Source organism: Mauremys mutica, chromosome 2 (assembly GCF_020497125.1).
Source record: "Mauremys mutica isolate MM-2020 ecotype Southern chromosome 2, ASM2049712v1, whole genome shotgun sequence".
In the NCBI taxonomy this organism is placed as follows: domain Eukaryota; kingdom Metazoa; phylum Chordata; order Testudines; family Geoemydidae; genus Mauremys; species Mauremys mutica.
Genome location: NC_059073.1, coordinates 272,629,419 through 272,649,986, shown reverse-complemented (window position 1 = coordinate 272,649,986; position 20,568 = coordinate 272,629,419). Strand labels below are relative to the sequence as shown.

Below are 20,568 nucleotides of genomic sequence, written 5' to 3'. Positions count from 1 at the left end.
GGACCTCAGACATTCAGGACCAGCTTGCCTAACAGAAAGGATGGCGTACACTAAATCAAAGTGCCCCCACTGAGAATAAAGGCTGCTTCTTACTTACAGCTAATGGAGTTATTCCTTTAGCTCAGGCAGTAAGGCATGTGACACTGATGCTGAAAATTCTAGGTTTTATCCTTACTGATGACAATCATGCCAAATTATATGTCCCATGTCTATTCTAGAATGCTCTCTTTCTGCGATGCTGCATTCCTGAAGCTGCAGCCCCTTTAGACTATAACGTTGAATCTCTGCTTATTATTATTTGTATTGCAATAGCACTTAGGGGCTCCAGTCACAGAGCAGGACCCCACTGTCCTAGGCCCCATCCAATTACACTGACTAATTAATTCATTGCATTTATGTAAGGGTTAAGTATAGTTTTCTAATGCATTATTATTACATGAGACAGCATTCTGTGACACCTCTTTTGCCCAAGCATTTGTTTGGCTGTTGGGCCTGATTTGTAATATGACTTGAAATTCCACATTTTATTTTAATGGACCCTTTAGCCATCTCGGGTTTCTAATATTTTTTCCCCCAAAATCTTCCTTGTTTCTTCACTTTTGCATGGCTGAAAACAGAGCCTTACTGCAGTGGTTTGTGACAATGCCACCAATCTTAGAACTGCAGATCAGAATGGAAGGATTAATTATATCACAGATACAACTTGACCCCAATTTACACAAGAATATGGCTCAATCAATAAAGATGATAAAGATTAGAATGTAGGATTTAAACCCATTGGCTGAGAAACGGAAGATTTACTATGTGTCTGAAAAAGCAGAAGGGGAGGTTTCTTGAATGAAAGATGTAAGAAGGGAAGGGTTGCTATGTGCACCTAATGCAGACAAATTACTCAGTCTGTGGAGGAGGAGGAGACGGATGGCAGGATAATTAAATTGAGGTGCTTACAAGGAAATAATCTGTTTGGAGATATATCTAAAGGTATGATCATGCACTTCCATCTCTTGTAAGTTATTGTCTATTACCATATATGTGCCATGTAACACTAATTTAGGTTTATCGTCAATGGCTAAATTCAGTATTATTCTTGTTTACTGTTTCTAAACAAGATTAGGGGAATTGGGCATTCACACTTTAAAATCCTCATATATTTTAATGTCCATCACAATTAGTCTTATCTCTGGCAGCTTGAAGAAATCTCATGAATAAGAATAAAGGAGGCTGCTGGATCTGAAAAAGTATCTTGGCTCCCCAGAGAAAAACCATTAAAGCTTCCTATCTTTTCCCACTTTCTTCTGCTCTTACACGTCCTTTCAAAGGGAGACTCAAGATCTGCAAGCACAAAATTTGAGCTACTATTTTTGTCTGTAAAGCTGATGTAATTCTTTAGTTTTGAAAGAAAAAAGAAAACTGTAACTTTCCTTTCCTCATAGAACAAAAACAGAATGCAGCACCAGCAACTGAACATTCATGGGAGTCCATAAAATAAGCTATTATTTACTTGCATTAGAATAAAACCTAGAAGACCCTTGTTATGAGTTGGGTGAAACCTTGTTATGGGTTGAGTCAAAACCTTATTGAGATTGATAGGTGTGACCTCACCCTTCAATTAACATAACTTTAAGGATAAATAGCCATGTAGACATATCCAGTGTGACCTTGGGGAAAGGTAGTGAGAGAACTTTTGGGTCTCTTGGCTAAAGAGGCTTGGGGCTTTAAGCTTTTATTCTTGGTTCCTCCTGCATTTAAAAAAGCAGGACTCTGTACATGCCTTACAAATAAACAAGGTCCCATCAAAGAAATTACTAGACTCCATCAATTTTTACTTCCAAATGGAACATCCCTATGGCCCCAGACTTTGACTGGCTGCTCAGGTCAAACAGGGGCAACCCCAGAAATGAAATCAGGGTCCCATTGTACTAAGGACTGGGCAGACACAGTAAGATACAGTCCCTGCCCCCAAAGCATTTACACTGGAAATAGACAAGAGAGACAAAAGGTGGGAGGGGAAATGCAGACACAAAGAGGTAATAGGACTTGCCCCATGTCACACAGGAGGTCTGTGGCAGAGCCAGGAACAGAACTGCATCTGCCACAACCCAGAAACCATCCTTCCACACACAGTTAAATGACTAAGCTCTTGTCCAGTACCTTAACCACACAACCAGCTGTCCTCTTAATATAAATCCCATGTGCATGGCAAGATGGAAGAAAAAACCAAGAAACTAACAAACCAAACCAAAAAAAACCCCAAACTATTTGGGAAAGGAAGCAGATTTCAATTTCCTCAGATTTCTTGAGAGATATTTCCCAACAGTAGCAGTTATTATTTTTTAACAAAATCATGCAAACTGTTTTGACAATATCCTTTTAAATTACAAAAAACAAACCAAAAACTACGAGCCAACCTTTTTTTTTGCTTGTTTGAAAAAGACCAGCATTTAATCCAAACATTTCATCCGATCTTAACGTATCACGAAGGGCTGCCAAACTTCTGCTAGACTCTGCCCTTTTGCAACGTGGCTTTTGCCCTGTGGTCTGTCGATCCACACTTCATAAATACCGGCTTAGTGCTGAGCCAATAAGATGGGGGTTAGAGTTATAGACAGCTGCAAAGAACGTTATCATTGAATGGGACTTTGTCAACCTGAATGGTTTCACAATTAGCTAATTTAAAATAATTCTATTTGTTGACAACTCAGCCTTTAAACAGACTGATCTGATATTTTTTAAAGTCAGATCTTTATAACAATGTGTAAGGGTTTTGGTGTTTCCCTGAAAATCTTTAGAAGCAACTTGCCGGTGGCCCCAGGACTGAACACATCAAACATGTCCCCAACCCATCAGTCCTTATTGACCCTTCCTTCCTTTCCTCTAGGAACATGCCTGTCTGCTATCACTTCAGTTTCAGCCCTGTTGTTGCCATTGTCTAGACCTATTCTGGGAAAGGTTGGTTAACACAAAGGATAAGGCACAGTTGGCTGGTCTGCACTAGAGCTTCCATCTTTGCTAGCACTGGTTGGAAGTTTTAGGGAAATATTTTAGTGTAGATACAGCCAGAGATGTATAATAGGTTGTGCTTTAGTGACTCAGCTCACATTTGGTCAGATTCCGTTCAAACTACACCTCTATCTCGATAGAACGCTGTCCTCGGGAGCCAAAAAATCTTACCACGTTATAGGTGAAACCGTGTTATATCCAACTTGATTTGATCCGCCGGACCGCGCAGCCCGGCCCCCCCGGAGCACTGCTTTACCGCATTATATCCAAATTTGTGTTATATCGGGTGGCGTTATATCAGGGTAGAGGTGTATATGCATTGAGGTGTGGACCTCAAGATCTTTTTTTTCCTGTATGATGTCATTGTACCAGTTGAGCAAAAAGTTGGTTCCATGGCAGCATTCACACTCTTAACACAGCCCCACTTTTAAAGGGCATCATGCAATATGGCATGTGTGATGCTGGCAGACCAAGTGCCAGCTCTTGTCAAGGTTGTAGGAGCCAGCTGAGCACTGACAAATTCATAGCTGGAAGCCAGACCAGCTCGCCTGTTCAAGACAGGAGTCAGACTTGTAAAGATATGTTAAAGCATTTTATAGAGTCTAAATGCTAAAGTTGCTGCATGCATTAATCTTATTTGTAATGTCTGTAATCCCGCTATAAGGTACCATGAAAGTTTTGCTTTATAATTGTAAAAATGCCTGCTCTGAACTTGTGAACCTCGGCAGGAAGAGTGGGTCCCCTGCTCATCAATAAGGACTATCAAGACTAAATGGGCCATTGTAGGACAGAATCTGTTGATTGTCCCATCCCCCCATGAAGAAGTTATGTGCAAGAGTCCCATCGGTTTGAACTCTGGGGAAAGGGCAGACAAAGATGCTCAGAAGAAGAAATGGTTCTCTCTTTGCTGTTTGGACTCTCACAACGCCTGGAGCTAAGAAACAAAAGAAGAGATCCTCAGGGTCAACCAGCGTTAGCCCTAGAGTTACAGTCTATGGTTCCAAAAGGTGACAGAGATGTACTAAGTATTTGGGAGCTAATCTCCAAATGGAAATTTGCGGTGTGCTCTTTTGCTTGGCAGTTAATGATCACTATTAATAATTGTGTTTTAAAATGTGACTTTTGAATATACAACAAGGATTAGACAGATGGCTACCAGTAGTTTGCCAGTTCAGCATGCTTTACAGAATTAGTTCCATTTTCATATTCTAATTGATTACCATAAGCTACTTTGAATGTTGGAGATTTCTTAAATGGGATTCTTTTAAAAAACACAATTTGGACATTAAAAACCATGCCTTAATGCATTTGATTCACATGGAGTATGAGATTAGTGGGGATGGGTCAACTTTGATACAATAAAGTGAACTCAGCTGTAAAACCCCCTGAAGACAGCTGATACTTTTTGCTCTTAACTTGCACATGCAGCAAATCAAATATTCACATTGCTACATTCATGTTAACCTAGACTTATTTCTGAAAATAAAATAAAATAAACCCACACACCAGGAGATGATTTTGTTCCTCTTTTCAGTCAGTTCAGACTTGGATGAGCTAACAGTGACAGAAAGAGCCGAGTCCTTACCCAAAAGGAAAAAAACCAAGAGGAAGCTTTGCAGGAGAAATAGCAATCCCTTTAAACGTACACTGCTTGCTACAGGAGGCTCACAGCTTTCTAAATTGCAACTTGCACAACCACCAGAATGCATCTCTTATTTATTGCAATGGGAACTTCACTCTGTTTTCTAGGGATTGGCATCACTTGGCATCAATCTCAACCTTCAAATTTGAATTCAGAACCCCACTGTTGAGCTGCGAGTTGTTCTGTATGCACTGCCAGACTGTGCCCGCAGATTGCTGCAGTAAAATCGCCCAGGTACCGTTGTCTCACAGACACTGCATGTAGGAACCCACCACGTTATCCTCTTTTAAATACATCTTTAGAACTCACCTTTACTGCAGTGCCTATAAATCATTGCCATCTAGCACCAGTCAGACTGCTGATTTTCTGTTACCACTGAGACTACTACTGTATGCACCCACACCTCTCTTCACTGTTACCTGGTCCTTCCCTCTGCTTGTCTGCTTATTTACCAGTTGCACGTTGCTAAATCCTAGATTGGGATCTCTCCGAGACAAGGACTGTGTTATTTGTTTGTACAATTCCTAGCACAGCGAGTCCCTAAATCCCTCTTTGCAGTCCCTAAGTGCTAGTGTAATACACATCATTAATGACCATAATAATATGACCAACAGGTTCAGAGTGAAGCTCATAGAGGCTGAGAGAGAGACAAGTAGTTTACTCTGCTATCCCATACACCAAGTGGGCAGAGAGAGAGAGTGGAATTTAGCAGCAGCTGAGAAAGAAACGGATTAACCCTCTGAGCGCTACATCTGGCACACGAACAGGGAGTGGGGACACAAAAATTCAGGTTCTGTGCAAAAATTTCACAGACTTTAGAGATACCGATTAAATTAATGGGCATCACATTCAGAACAAATAGAAGGAAAAACTTCCCCTCACAGAGCCAGATTCTGAGATGCCTCATACCACTGTGCAAGGACAGAATACACATTCTGTGCCTGGAACACCGGGGGAGATCGGTCGCAGCATGTGACAACAATAAGAGCCACGGCCAGTTTTGTGTATGTTGCATGGCTCTGGCCTCACAAGGGATTGTGGGTCAAAGCCAGGGCAACATCAGGAGTGTTCTGCCCAGAGACCGTGTGCGTATGTGATGCAGCCAGATAACATTTGGGCTACAAGCTGAAATAATGCACTCTTCACCATACGAGGATTGTCTGTGTCTCTGCTGCCCCAATGTACCAGCCAGTGACGATGGGAAACACGAGAGGACCATCATCATTGGGACAGTCATGATCTAAGACCAACAGCAAAGGAGTGTGTGCGGGGGGCAGAGGTACACAGCTGGATTTTACAGGGGCTCATACAGCTGCTGGACCCTATGCCTCTGAAACACGCGCACACCTCTGAAACTGGCAAATATGGTTCGCAGATAATCCTGTCCTCTGACTGACATGTTTTCTGGCACTTATGTGCTGGAATCAGAGCACATTAATATAGGAGCAACTGAATAATTTCAGGGGATTCTGCCAGTATTCAATTATATGCACTTTTTGGTATAGAAAAGTGAGGGTTGGCCCATAACATATAGATAACCTGTGAAATTCACTGCTGCAGGAAATCAGTGAATTCGGTATTGAGTCTAGATCCTTATAGGAGCTCCTTCTCAGCCAGTACACAGGGTATGACTGGGGAAAGATGGCATGCCTAGGACATCCATGCTTCCCTGGTAATCCCTGACTGACATGATGCCTTGGGGATACTGGCAGCCAACGCTTATTCTGCTCTAACTGGGGCTGATGCAGCAACCCATGAAAAATAGCCTCTGGACTGGATGGGTACAAAGGTGGCTAGAAGCCAGTTTGCTGTCCCTGCCCTCAGATACACTGAAAGCTGCTTGGCAACAGCTGAGAAGTTGATCCTCTGTGCATAAATTTGCTCGAGATCTGCTTTTAATCACTAGTTTTTAAATCTAGTGCATTTGCACTGATTTCTCACATTTGCTGGAGAGATGTGAGAACTGGAGGGAAATCTTTTCCAGGAGGCGATAAAGGAATACAAAGCAGGTTAACACTGGATCTGGAAAGGTAATTTCCAGCTCAAGTAGATATACCCATGCTAGCTCCAACTGAGCCAGTGAGCTAAAAAGAGCCATGTAGCCATGGCGGTGTGAGCAGTGGAATGGGCTCACCACCCTGAGCATGTACCCAAGGTTTCAGATTGGACTGTTCTGTCTTGACACCTATCCAACAGCAACACTGCTATTTTTAGGATGCTAGCTTGATCAGAATGAGAGTGGCTATGTGGACCCGAGCTGGAAATTACACCTCCAGGTCCAGTGTAGACAAACCCTCAGTGACATATACTCTGCTGCCCTTTGCCTGGGACATTTTTTTCTGGAAGGAAACCAAGGAATTTTGTGAATTAGGAACGGAACTTTACAAGAGATCAAATTCATCAGCTATGATGTGTTTCCCCCTCTGCTTCAGCAGGGATATGAAATTAAGACATAAAACAGCAGAACACATTTTTGTCTCATCTGGTAATCAAAGGGAAGACAAACCTGTGGCACATTTTTATATTCAGCATTTCAGGGGAAGGTTTTTGACTGCACTAGGAGGGCTCCCTTTCAAGTCAGAAGTTAGAGGAGCGAATGCCAAAGCCGTGAAGGTTTCCTATGAAGTAGGGGCTAGAAGCTGTTCAATATGCATCACAGTGCATAAAAGGGTCTATCCTCTGCCTCAGCTGGAACTCCACTTTGGTCTATTGCATACAGCAGTTTGGTGTAAATAAAAGGAACTGTTGCTTTTTTATTGATGTATTTGGTTCTTTGGGGAAGGGCCTATCTTTTTGTTCTGTGTTTGTGCAGAGCTTAGCACCGTGGGGTCCTGGCCCATGACTGGGGCAGGTAGGAGCTACTGCAATACAGATAAGCAACAGTTTGTTGTATGACAGTGCTGTTAAGAACATTAAATGTGTAAATTCAGATGGCTCGGGAACAGGTAAAGGAACAAAGCTTTTTACCTCTGGGCTTCCAGTCCTGTCCATTAAGGGTCCAATTAATGACGCTGCACTTGGCTGCTGACAATCATGTGGCCAATGTCTTCAAATGGGGTTTCTCTAATGACCCACGATGTAGATGAGGTCAACTTTGGACTATGTCGCATAACCTTGATGAGTGCCGGCTGAGTTACTTTGATGGCAGGCTACTGGCTCTTCACCTGGCTGATAATGATGCTATCAAATGGCTGGGCACACTGTATACGCAGAGAGAGGGCCAGATTTTTTAAAGTATTTAGCCACCTAAAGAACCAGTTAAGCACCTAGTGGGATTTTCAAAAGCACCTAGGCACCTAAAGCCCATGGGAGCTTTGGAAAATCCAGTTAGGTGCCTATCTACATCTTTAGGCACCTAAACACCTTTAATAATCTTGCCCCACAAGGCCAAAAGTTGTTACCATCTGAATAAGCTGTTGGGTAATCTATGGGAAAATCCAGCCCCTAGTAGACAAGAGCCGGCTCCTGCCCTATACTCTGGCTGGTCTTCAGCTGGCTCAGATGGTCATTGGAGGATTCCTTTTCACTTAGAGGAATCCTCCAGTGGCAGAGACATGCCAAACCCTCCTGAGGCAGGGAGTGGGGCTGGGGAACAAGTGGCTGGAGTGTTGCTGCACATCCCGGTGTCAAAACAGTCAGAGGCACCTAGATTAGCTGCCAAACAGTCTCAGGAGTGAGGGGCACAAAAGGAAACCTTTCCATCCCCTCGACTTTCTTTCACTGACTTCTGCTTACCTGCAATTGAGGCTCTGGCCCCCGGTGTCTGCATGACAGGAAACCACTACTGGCACCTTGGCCTCAGCTTCAGGCCATGGACTAATGCTATTCACTGTGTGTTCAGGATAGCAACCAAAGAGGATGGAGCTAGGCTGTTCTCAGTGGTAGCAGATGACAGAACAAGGTGCAATGGTATCAATTTGCAGTGGGGGAGGTTTAGGTTGGATATTAGGAAACACTATTTCACTAGGAGGGTGGTGAAGCACTGGAATGGGTTACCTAGGGAGGTGGAGGAATCTTCTTCCTTAGAGGTTTTTAAGGTCCGGCTTGACAAAGCCCTGGCTGGGATGATTTAGCTGGGAATTGGTCCTGCTTTGAGCAGGGGGTTGGACTAGATGACCTCCTGAGGTCTCTTCCAACCCTGATATTCTATGATTCTAATTAGGAGTTAGATATTCAGAAAGTGGAGACGCACCACAATCAAGCCCTGCAAACAATCCGTGACAATCTGGAAAATGGAATGCACAAATATGACTCAAAGTGTAGAATAACTTCAACTGGGATATGATTTACTGATTAAACCCCTTCACATAATGGGCCTCTAACCAGTGATTCGAGAAGACTAGCCAAACCAAATACCGACCACAATAAGAAAACTATTAACTATACGGCATTTGGAATAGTATTTCTTTTTATGATGGCCTGTCCTGCAGTTCTTATCATTTCACAGAATGACAAAGGTAGTTTTTAGCAGCAGTTTCACCATATGAATATTAATAGGCATTTGGGTAGACAAATCTCAGTGGCTATACTTCAGCCTTCCATAACAGCCATTCCAAACGCCTTTAAAATTTAAGGCCATTTACAGAATGAAACACATTGCACTGTGAAATATTAGTTTCTTATACTTCCAGTAAACAGCAAAGTAAGTAAAAAGCACAATGTGGTAGATGGATTTTCTATCAGAGTGTGCTGTTCTCTATTAAATTCTACAGAAATCAATCTGAAATCTAGTTCAGTCTAGTAAAATTAGATCTAAAACTATTTAATTTTGTTTCCAGAGTGTTTTTCTCTTCTGATGCCTAGCCTGGGGACACACAGAGATAAAATACCCTGCATTACTATCAGTGTATGTGTACCTCCGTCTGCATGAGGATTACACAGTATTAGGTATTTTCTAAGTGATCTGACTCTGGCTACAAAGTGGCAGTTTACAAATAAAATGTTTTTGAAAGCTTCTTACCTTATTTGAGCATTCTTTTAAAAATATTTTCATTTTGCATTCTGTGCAGTTTGGGAATAAAATATGACAAGTGAGCATTTGTTTTCTTTTCCTTTTGGGGGGCAGACCCTTTCTAAAGCAGACAGAGCATATGAGCAAACAATTGTTAAAAAGCCATCGCTGCTCCAAACTCTGCAAGTAAGAGCTGTGCCATGAACAGCAAAAGAGGGACAGTAGCTTTATTAAGCACATAACAAAGGGGCATAATTAACACTACTTAATATCATTTGATTGTGAGCCAGTTGAATATCAATCAGTGTTAGGGAAGGGCATCTGTATATACAGAGCAGGCAAATCACTACATAATTACCCTACCTGCGGTAACTACTTTGATCAATGTTAGGGTTGATCAGGCTAATCTTGGAATCTCTTATTCACATGGTTGTGTTGTCATGCGAATTTGCACTGTCTGCATTAAACTGCTTTAGTTAAATTGGTTCAACCTCCTGTGTGATCAATCTTAATTTGGTTTAAGTGTGGCCAGGGCCAGCTCCAGGCACCAGCGAAGGAAGCAGGTACCTCGGGCCAATAGAAAGAGGCAGCACGTCCGGATCGGCGGCGGCGGCACTTCAGCGGCTCAATGGGGCCACTCCAGATCGGCAGCAATTCGGTGGCAGGTCCTTCACTCGCTGTCTTCCACTTCGGTGGCAGCTCGATTGGGTTCATCTTTTTTTTTTTTTCCGCCTCTTGGAGTGGCAAAAAAGCTGGAGCTGGCACTGAGTGTGGCTTATTTCAGGCTAGTTTAAACCTGTTCCTAATCAAATTAAACTAATGTGAAATAAGGCTGCCTTAAACTGAAATGAGTGTCCACGCAAGCTTTTAATATCAGTTTAACTAAATTGGTTTAAAAACACATATTAAGCTCAACCAATGCAACTCTGTGTTTAAACAAAGGCCATGTCTACACTACGGGGACTAGATCATCAGAGCTATGGTGCTGTCGCTATGCTGGCAAAGGCCCACAGTATAGACGCAGCCTACAGCAACAGAAGGGTTTTTGTCTTCTGCCTATATAGCTATGTCTATGCTAGGGGTTAGGTTGGCATAGCTCTACTCCCAAACCTGCCTTCCTGGAACTATAGGACAGTTCAACAACAAATTGATTCCACAGGCAATGAAACCCATTCAGAAGGCATTGCTCCAATCTGCAAGGGCCACCACCACTCAGTCGTTCCCCCAGGATAGCCTCACTAGTTCAATTCTAGACTTCCTCTCAGTCCATGTGAATGACATTGTCTGTGTCTCATTGTAAACTTTTTGAAGGAGAGACCACTTCTCTTTTTATGTGTATAAAGCCTACACTGATAGCACTCAAATAATTATACAAATAAAGAGTAATAATAAATGGGGAAACAAGAAAACACTCCTCAGATAAATGGTGAGGGAGCAGATGGGATGCATTTGGAGGGAGAAGAGGCACCAATTACTCCATGTGATGGGGTTTACGAACCCCTCACTAAGATTAAAGGAATTATGGAGCAGCACCGGGCTAAGAAGGCCTCACCCCCTCAGCAACTATACAGCATGCTCCAAATGGAGGACCTGCTTAAAATGTAACTCTGGCAACCAAGCGGGAGAGAGTGAAGGAGAGATTGTCTACAGGAAGGAAGCCAGTTAGTACCTTCTGGGACAGAGGAATTCACAGAGGAAGGACCTGGACTGTGGGTAACGTACAACCAGGCATCTGGGGCCTGACCCCTTTTTTTCTCTCCCCTTCTCCCTGACAAGAGGGAAATCATTGAACACCCCCAAAAGGAGCTGGGAAGCCCCAACTGACTATCTGAATCACTGAGACTTCTTGAACAACCCTCCGTGAAGAGGGAAATAGAAGTTTGGAGCATGGTCACAGTTCAAGAGAGCACTAATGGGTGAGGGGAGGGTAGGAAGTGGTCATGGGGAAGCTGGTCTGAGGTATCAACTAGAGGGGACAGAAACACTCCCCACCCCTTCTCTCTTGGGCCATGGGCCAGAACATGGTGGAGAGGGAGGGCCCAGGTCCCCTTACCCTTCCCTATCTCCCTAGTCCAACTGTGGGGAGGGGAGGAGGGATCCGGAAAAGAACAGACTGGCCACCAGGGCCTCAGATTGCCAACAAGGCCTCCCAGGACTTTGGAAACTGTTGAATCATGGCCTGACGGCCCCTAAGTGAACCCTACTACACTCCTAATGAGTGGACAAGTATTTGTTTCACTCTTTAAAAGGCCACTGTTCTCATTGTTTAGAATGTAACTTGACTGACAGGCATTATGCTGTCAGAGACTGGAAGGTATCAGCTGGATAAAAGTCGCCTTTGCTTGTCTAGTTTCCCAAAGGTATTATTTACTAACTTGTAAAACAGACTTTTAGCATTGTATTTTCCAAGCTACCTAAGGGACTTGGATGTCCAATTCATACTGTTAAATGATTACGCTACCCATGAGAAATGGCACCTTTCCACTACTTGCCAATAGACCCAGTTGTGGGCAGATGACTCCCTGCCATTGCATTTGCAGTTCATTTCTGCTCTGATTGGTATAGTTTTCAGGCAAGAAATTGCTTGTTACTATTTGTGTGCTATGTAATGATTGTATTGCTTCAGAAAGGAACAGTAAGCGATTAGTGGTTAAAGGCTCTCAGTTTAATCCCCTATGTACTACAAACCAGGAAGTTACGACCTCTCTCTCTCTCTCGTATTTTTGCAATAATGCATATTTAACCCTAATCCGATCTTGTCATGACCTTTTCTTTAACATGAGAGAATCTTCTGCTGCTCGTTCTTTTAAAGGACAGAATGTTAAAGGTTTTACTGCTAAATTCTAGACATATTTTTACACACAAAATGTAAAACTGTTAAGAGCAAACAATTACTTTACAGGTGCCGGAAGAACATGAAGCTATAACTTTGTTGGACTATTCTAGGCTAGATGATTGGCCACATCCTCAGATCGCGTAAACCTGACTTCAAAGGAGCTGTGCTGATTTTTTCCAGCTGAGGATCTGGTTCTTAATAGTTATTAATGCTCTTGTCCCAGGTTGCATATTCTTTGGAAATTTTAGGTTCTTTACCTCTTGATTATGAGAGTCTACTAACTGTTTGTATTATTTTTTTTTTGCAAATCATACCACTTCTATCTTTACTCATCATATCACCAGATGGCTGCAAATCTATTACTTAATGAACAGAAGCAACAAGATAAAAGTTTGCAAAGCCTTACAAAGAGAGTTAAATTTTCAGCGCGATGCATAGGAAGTTTGACACCTGACTCCCATTAACAATAATAATGGAGGCTGTACATCTAACTCCTTCTGCACAGTGCTGACAACATACCCTTGAACGTTAGCACCATCTAATAATTCTCCAAAGATCAGGTAGCTTAATTTCTGTGCCACTGCTTCTATGCTGGCATTTTTATGGTGTTCCCAGAAGTACTGCATGTCAGAGTTAGCACATTCAAGGATGGAAGTGCTTTGGAGTGATTTGAGATTGATGTAAATAAAGAGGAGGAACTCCACTGCTTGCCCATATGTATTTTATATAAAGTGTTTCAGTGCAAGGCTACAGTTTAAATGACAACGTTGGGCTGGGCTGGTAGCTACAGTTAGTTGACAGTGTCCTATGCATCAGTGCACTGCTCCTGAGTGTGAATTGCAGGGATCCCAGGTTCTTACTTCTTAAGCTGGCGGAGGACTCAGAAGGCTGAAAAAGTGAGGTGTGCAGTGAAAAAATAGTGTGACTAACAGCAATCACCTAATATGTAATCTGAAAACATCACTGGATAGGACAGACTCTTTAAGTTATCTTGTCCAACCCCTTGTGAATGTAGGACTGTGTGTAACACTGACTGACCCCGGTGGACAGGATTGAACATTACGCTCACTCTCTCTGTGGTCTTGGCACCACTAGATGGGAGAGAGCCAGGGCCGGCTCCAGACCCCAGGGCGCCAAGCGCGGCGTCCCGCGGGAGGGCGGCAGGCAGCTCCGGTGGACCTCCCGCAGGCATGCCTGCAGAGGGTCCGCTGGTCCCGCGGCTCCGGTGGACCTCCCGCAGACATGCCTGCGGGAGGTCCACCGGAGCCGCGGGACCAGCGGACCCTCTGCAGGCACGTCTGCAGGAGGTCCACCGGAGCTGCGGGACCGGCGACCGCCAGAGCGCCCCTCGCGGCGTGCCACCCTGCTTGGGGCGGCGCAAATCCTAGAGCTGCCCCTGGAGAGAGCACCACACCCAGGAGGTGTGTGGGTTACATGCTTCCCCTACCTGAGGGAGCGCATCCCGAGCTTCAGAGACTTCCCAGTTTATACCCCACTTGTAACACTGACAGACCCTGGTCATTGGTGGGCGGGATTGAACGTGGGACCTCTGGAACTAAAAGCATGAGCCTCTACTGCATGAGCTAAAAGCCATATGCCTGTTAGCTAAGGCAGCAGAGCAGATGCATTACTCTCTCTCTCTCTCTCTCTCTAGGTGATCTCGATGCCACTAGATGGGAAGAACACCACATCCAGCAGGTGTGTGGGTTACATGTGCTCTCTAATCTATTCTTGAGCAATATGGCTAATCGTGCTCATAAATATACTAGAGGGAATATAGAGGGGATATCTGATGAACATCTTAGATATGCATATACTAATGCAAGAAGCGTGGGGAATAAACAAGAAGAACTAGAAATATTAGTGCATAATCACAATTATGACATAATTGACATCCCAGAGACTTGGTGGGATAATTCACATGGCTGGAATATTGGTATGGAAGGTACAGCTTGTTCAGGAAGGAAAAAAGGAAGAAGGCATTGCCTGGTATATCAAAGATGTATACACTTGCACTGGAATTGAGACAGAAGTGGAAGGCAGACCTGCTGAAAGTTTCTAGGTAAGGATAAAAGAGGTGAAAAAACATGGGTGATGTCATGGTAGGGGTCTACTACAGGAAGATGAGGTGGATGAGGCATTTTATAAATAACTAAAAAAATCATCCAAAGAACAGTGATGGGGGACTTCAACTACCCAGATACCTGTTGGGAAATAATAGGGCAGAGCACAGATTATCCAGCAAGCTCTTGGAAGGTACTGGAGACAACTTTTTTATTGCAGAAGATGGAGAAAGTGACTAGGGAAGAGGTTCAGTTGTATCTTTTCAGTGCTAGTTACACTCCTTTGGGCAACTCTGAACAATTCCTCTCCTTTGATGTTTATACACTTCAGACATAGTATATGTAGATAATTACTGCCTTCAAGGAGGGGGAAATTTCATGGGCCAGGTACTATCTGACTTCATGGAGCCCAAAGTCCTGTCCTTTGTTTTCCAGATTAGTGCATTCAAGAAGGACCCCTCAGAAGCCACAAATTAAAGGCAATAGGGTTTGATAGTACTGGAGATGAGCAAAATCCCAAATTAACCCCTAAACAGCCACTTTTTAAGTTTGTCTCCTTTAAGAGAGTAATTTTCTGACATCACCCAGTAGGAAAATATGAGCCTGGGCCACAACACAAGAATTTAATTATCTTTGGACCGAGTCCTGTTTTTCATGGTTTTGCTGTACAGTGCATGTTAAGAGGAGGAACGTAAAACAGAGGGAAGTCCCTAGTTCTAATAATGGCTCTGCCACTGATTCCCTATAGGGCCTTGAGCAAGTCACTTTGCTTCTCTAGCGCAGTTTCCCCAGATGCAAAATAGGGATAGTACTAACTAATTAATTAACTCACAATGGAATGTGAATTAGTATGGTACCATGATCCGAACATGTTAAAAACTATATAATATGCCATGTATTTAATTATTATTCTGATAAATGAGTACAATGTTTGCTCCTTCTCAAACAGGCTGTGGTACAGTTCAGGGAAAAGTGGCCACAACAAATGAATTACAAAAGGAAAATTCCTCCCCCCCCCAAAGTTCTTTAATGTTGCAGTTTGATAAGGACATTCTAAGATTCGACAAGAGTTAAATAGCTCTTTGAGCTGAGGAAGGGGATAGCCCATTCTTGGCTTCCCTGCTGCAATGTCCATAAAGCTCAATTATATTTATAACTTCACATTAAATTAAATGTTATTTTACACAAGCACTTAAAAGTCTACTAAATATCCAATAACAGGTTTCTTTATTCCCTCGTTAGCAGCTGTCACTGTAACTGTACTCACACAAGCACCAAGTTGATTTAGTGCATTGATTTGCAGCTGGCACAGCCCTCCCTTCTTGAAAAGAACTGATTAGCTTAGCAGGAAAGCGCCACTTACTTTTTATTGTTTTCTTTTCTGCTCAGCTCCTTACAAGAACAGCATAATGGTGACCTCTGGATTGGGTTGCCTATTTTGTTCAAACCCAGATTCTGCATTTTAGAGGACTAAGAACATGTCTCATAGAATCTCAGGGTTGGAAGGGACCTCAGGAGATCATCTAGTCCAACCCCCTGCTCAAAGCAGGACTAATCTCGATAGATTTTTACCCCAAATGGCCCCTTCAAGGATTGAATTCACAGCCCTGGGTTTAGCAGCCCAATGCTCAAACCACTGAACTATCCCTCCTCTCTTTAGACTCCCAACTAAAATAGATTTTTTTTTCACCATTTACAGTAGCAGCTGTTAGGAAACTAGGACCTCATGGCTAGCTCGAGAGCTCCCTCCAGAGCATGTCACTGCTGCTTCATGCATTGACTCATGGGCAAGCCTACAGTTACAGAGCGCTTGCCATACAGTGTATTGAATAAATTTCTCCTGCACCTCGAATATTCTGTGTACAGAGACTGCTTGAAAACTCTTGATTCGGCAGTTAAACCAATGAGTAGTTGGAGCACAGTATTGCTAGCATCTGAAGTAAAAGCAGTGGGAGCTAGTGAATTAGTAATTATTTTTTCTAGAAGTCTGGTTCACAGTAGGAGAACTTAAAATGATTTGGAGTTCATTTTGGTGTGGATAAGCCTCTAGCATTTCATGGGCCAGACCCTCAGCTGGTGTGAATCTGTGTAGATCCATGGACCTATGTAGATTCATACCAGCTGAGGTCAGTGGCACTATATTGATTTACATGAGTTAATCCTATGATCCTATAAACTTAAACAGAGTATTCACACTTCTTAGTTCTTCAAGATTATGATGAGAACTGGTCAAGAATGCCATAAGAACAAACCTTTTAATGGGATTTTGACATTTCCAATCCCATTTCCACCTAGAAACAAGAATTAAAAACAAATTGGGGGTAGATGAAGAAGGAAGAAGCTCAGAAATACAGATTGGGGCCTTTTCTGGAAAGCAGGAGGGGGGTAATTATTTTCTGCCCACCTCCGTTCTCCCCAAAACCATTTCATCCATTGCTAATTATATGAGTCTTTTGGACTCCTCATACAAAGCAGAGATGAAGAACCTCAACCCAGACTTTGCTTCATTAGAGGCTCCATTAGTTCAACCAATAGCTGGGGCAGCACCAGTACATATTTATCACTTCTCTTTTGAACTTAGCTAGAGATTGAAAGACAGTTCCCAAGTTCTGTTCTTTCATTTGAAAGCACCAAAAGTATCTCAAGCATCTTTCCCTCAGGCACAGAAAATACCCCCGGGTAGGGAAAATGTATAATTTATAGTCTTCAAACATATTTAGTTGTATGAATCATATACTGAATATATATTTCTTCTCTTACTAGCCAACTTCCCTTCTGCCTCATTGGAAAAGAAGATTTGCTTTGTTGTCATGTCAGGAGTTACTTCACTATGATCTGCACAGACACAAAACTGGATTATTGGTAGCTAATGCATCCCTAGTCAGTGAGGAGGCTACATCTGAAATGTGGACTGGATGTACCGTACGACAGCTCTCTTCTGAGCCAGAATAAACATGTTTCACATCACACAAACACCTCCTTGTGAAAAAGGGACTTGTTGCGGCTCCATCAAATTCAAGCTTCTAATACTCTCACTTTCAGGACTTTTCACAACTCTGCCCCCGCCCTACTGTTATATCCAGTTTGCTTTGCCAATGGTGGCAACCTTTCATACCCATTTGTCTGTTCCTCCCACAAGCCTCTCCATACTTTCTTCCATGAAATGCCCTCCCTGAATTAATCTGGAAGGCCACTACCCCTTCCTCCTTCATGTCTATCTGCTTTAGGGTTCTCTACAGTACTTGTCACCATAGAATCAAAGTGCTTAGCCTTCCTATATATGGAGCTATAAGGGTATAGGAATCACTTCCCCTAGCACTGAAATGCAGCCACCTCTGGAAAGCAGCAGACATTTACCAGTTCACTATAACAATACAAGCAGTTTAGAACAGTAAATGAGAATACTGAATCTGTCTTAAACACAAGGGGAAATACAGGGAGGTGGACTGTAATTAGCCAGGTTGGAATTTGTCCGAGACATGAAGGTTAGCAACCCTACTCTTGCTAAATATACCATGGGCTTTTAAAATGATCACAAGTGGTCAGAACCTCAGCTTTACATTGACTTCAAAAGATGGAACCTTCTATGCATTTAATATCCACAGGCCAATGGCAACACAGCAGATTTTGTAATACTTGTGATGCAGTTTAGCCACTTGAAGATCCAGTTGCTTTTCTATCTAAATTCTAGCCTCTAAATTATAACAGCGACTCATCAGTGTAAGTGAAAGAATAACAAACAACAGTAACCCTGGTCCTCCAGGTTGCGATCAATAAAAGCCTGTACTTATCCACTTAAAGTGCCAATCATTACTTTATATTTTGTACTATACTGTACTATATATCTAGTCATCGTATTCACAAAGGCATAGTTTGGCCTCCAAGTGTACTGATTAAAATATGTCAGATTTTTATACTTGGTAAAGATATTGTAAACTGACACTAAACTAAACGTCTATCTTGAACCATCTCTCCTGACTAAAGAATGTCAGTCTTCATGGAGAACACCCTACCAGTGCCAATGAGTACATCTTAGCTCATGCAGAGCTGTATCTCAGTCACAGGGCTAGCTCCTCAGCGGCTGTACATCGGGATAGGTCCATGAACGTCAGTAGTGCTAGACTGATTTACAGCAGCTGCTGAATATCTAGCTCATACAGTCTATAAGCTGAGATGGTCCCAAATGCTTCACACTGTCAGAATGGTCTAAAGGGGCCATAAACTGTACATGGAGGTGATTTTTTGATTCAGTGGTAGTTCTGTACAATCACAATCAATCAATCAATCCGTTCTGTTTGGGTTGAACCAAATCTGAACTTTTAATTTTTTTTTTTTTGGCAAATTGGAAAAAGGTCTATTGTGGTTCTGTTCTACAGTGGAGATTTGAACCTGGGTCACTGGGCCCTAAATCACCAGGCTACAGCTTAGAGGGGTGTGTAGAGGGGTAGCAACACCACCACTGCTGCCAACTCCTCCACTGCATTTGGTAAAGGGCCACACAACAATTTGTGTCAAATTCATGAACAATTTTTGGTTGATCAAAACTGCATTTTTTGTCGAATAAAATATTTATCTGGGAAACGTCACCCAGTTCTAGGCATAAGCTTTCTGGGGTTGGGACCGTTATTTACTATACGTTTGAACAGTACTTAGCACAACGAGGCCCCAGTCTGATTGATGCCTCTGGCCACTGCCACAATGTAAATGTTAAAGAACCGACTATTACCATCATTTTTATTACTTAGAACATGGAATAGGAGCTATGTACTGCTTTGTTTTATAGCATGCTGGTTTGAATTTAGAATCCCAGGCACTGCAACCTGCTTAGAGTTATGGGATCATGGCTATAATGCCATGGGAAGCGCTACGTTTATTGACCTTTCCAAGGCATTTGATACTTCAGAACATTCAAAACCCAAGGAAACTGAAACCCTTTTGCCTTGGCTGACACTTAATGGACAGATTTGCTTTTTATTTATTAATTTAAATAAATGAAACATAAAAAGATGGCAATTTGTCTCCAGAAGTAGATGTACAATAAATCTCAAGAGAGCAAAGGTTGAGGGGAAGGGTTCTTTCAGGGACCTCTTTCAGGCTCTAGTGTGTTTTCAGTCTCTATAAATGGTTTACAAGCTATATGCAGTTGTGTCTAGCACTGATGATTTATATGCAAACAGTCTCATTGCTTGTTCCTAATGCAGTAGGTGAAAAAATTTACAAGCTGCAATCTGACTTCAGCAACATCTCTAAGTGACTTATTAGCAAGAATATATTTCTTGAATAAAACCCTCCTCAACTCCTCTAGTAGAAGCAATGAACTCAAAGCCCTTCTCTCTGTGGCCCCAATCGTGCAAACTGATCCACATGGCTGGATCAACTTGTGCATGTTTTTAAAATATCTAGAGAATTGCATGTCTTGTGGCTAGAACTAGGAGAACTGTTGCTAAAGATTTGTTCAGTAGCATGATTTTTTTTCTGTTTGCAGATTTTCTGCAAACAGACTTTCATTTTTCCAAATGTATTTGTCATATGAAATTGTTCAAATGTGCTGGGCAAACATATTTTACCATATGCAAACTAATTGCTTTAACTGTTCACTACCCATGCTGCGTAACTAGTCACCTAAGTCACACAGTATTTTTTTTCATCCCTGGCTAGATGACTGATACATTGAAATAAACAGGAAGAGGAAAGCTTCCATGATATTCTTCACCAAAACACACATTCACATAATTGAATATTCTTTCAAACAAAAAAATAAAATAAAAAGGTCATGTGAATGTATACTTACAGGGTGTTTTCTTATTGTTTGCAAGAATAATCTTGGAAAGTGAGTTTTACAATTATGTGAATATGTGCTTGTATTAGCTAACACAAGCTAAGAACACACTCTTTTTTCCTGAGTGCAAACAAGGCCAGAGAGTTTAAGGAGCAAATGAGCACTGAAACAGAACTATCCTCCAGATCAAGTTTGAGGCGCCTCTGAGGAACAATGTGTCATGCCCCACAGGTCTCAACTCTCAGAAATGGCTTCTTGGTTTATATGGAGAGTGCCAGTCAATCAGGGAATCACAGA

The 20,568-nt window shown here is 42.4% G+C and overlaps 1 protein-coding gene across 1 annotated transcript in view; it reads right to left on the bottom strand.

Moving 5' to 3' along the window:
* Positions 1-20,568, bottom strand: part of ADARB2 (adenosine deaminase RNA specific B2 (inactive)) — a 406,044-nt gene that overhangs the window by 156,445 nt on the left and 229,031 nt on the right. The window lies entirely within an intron of this gene.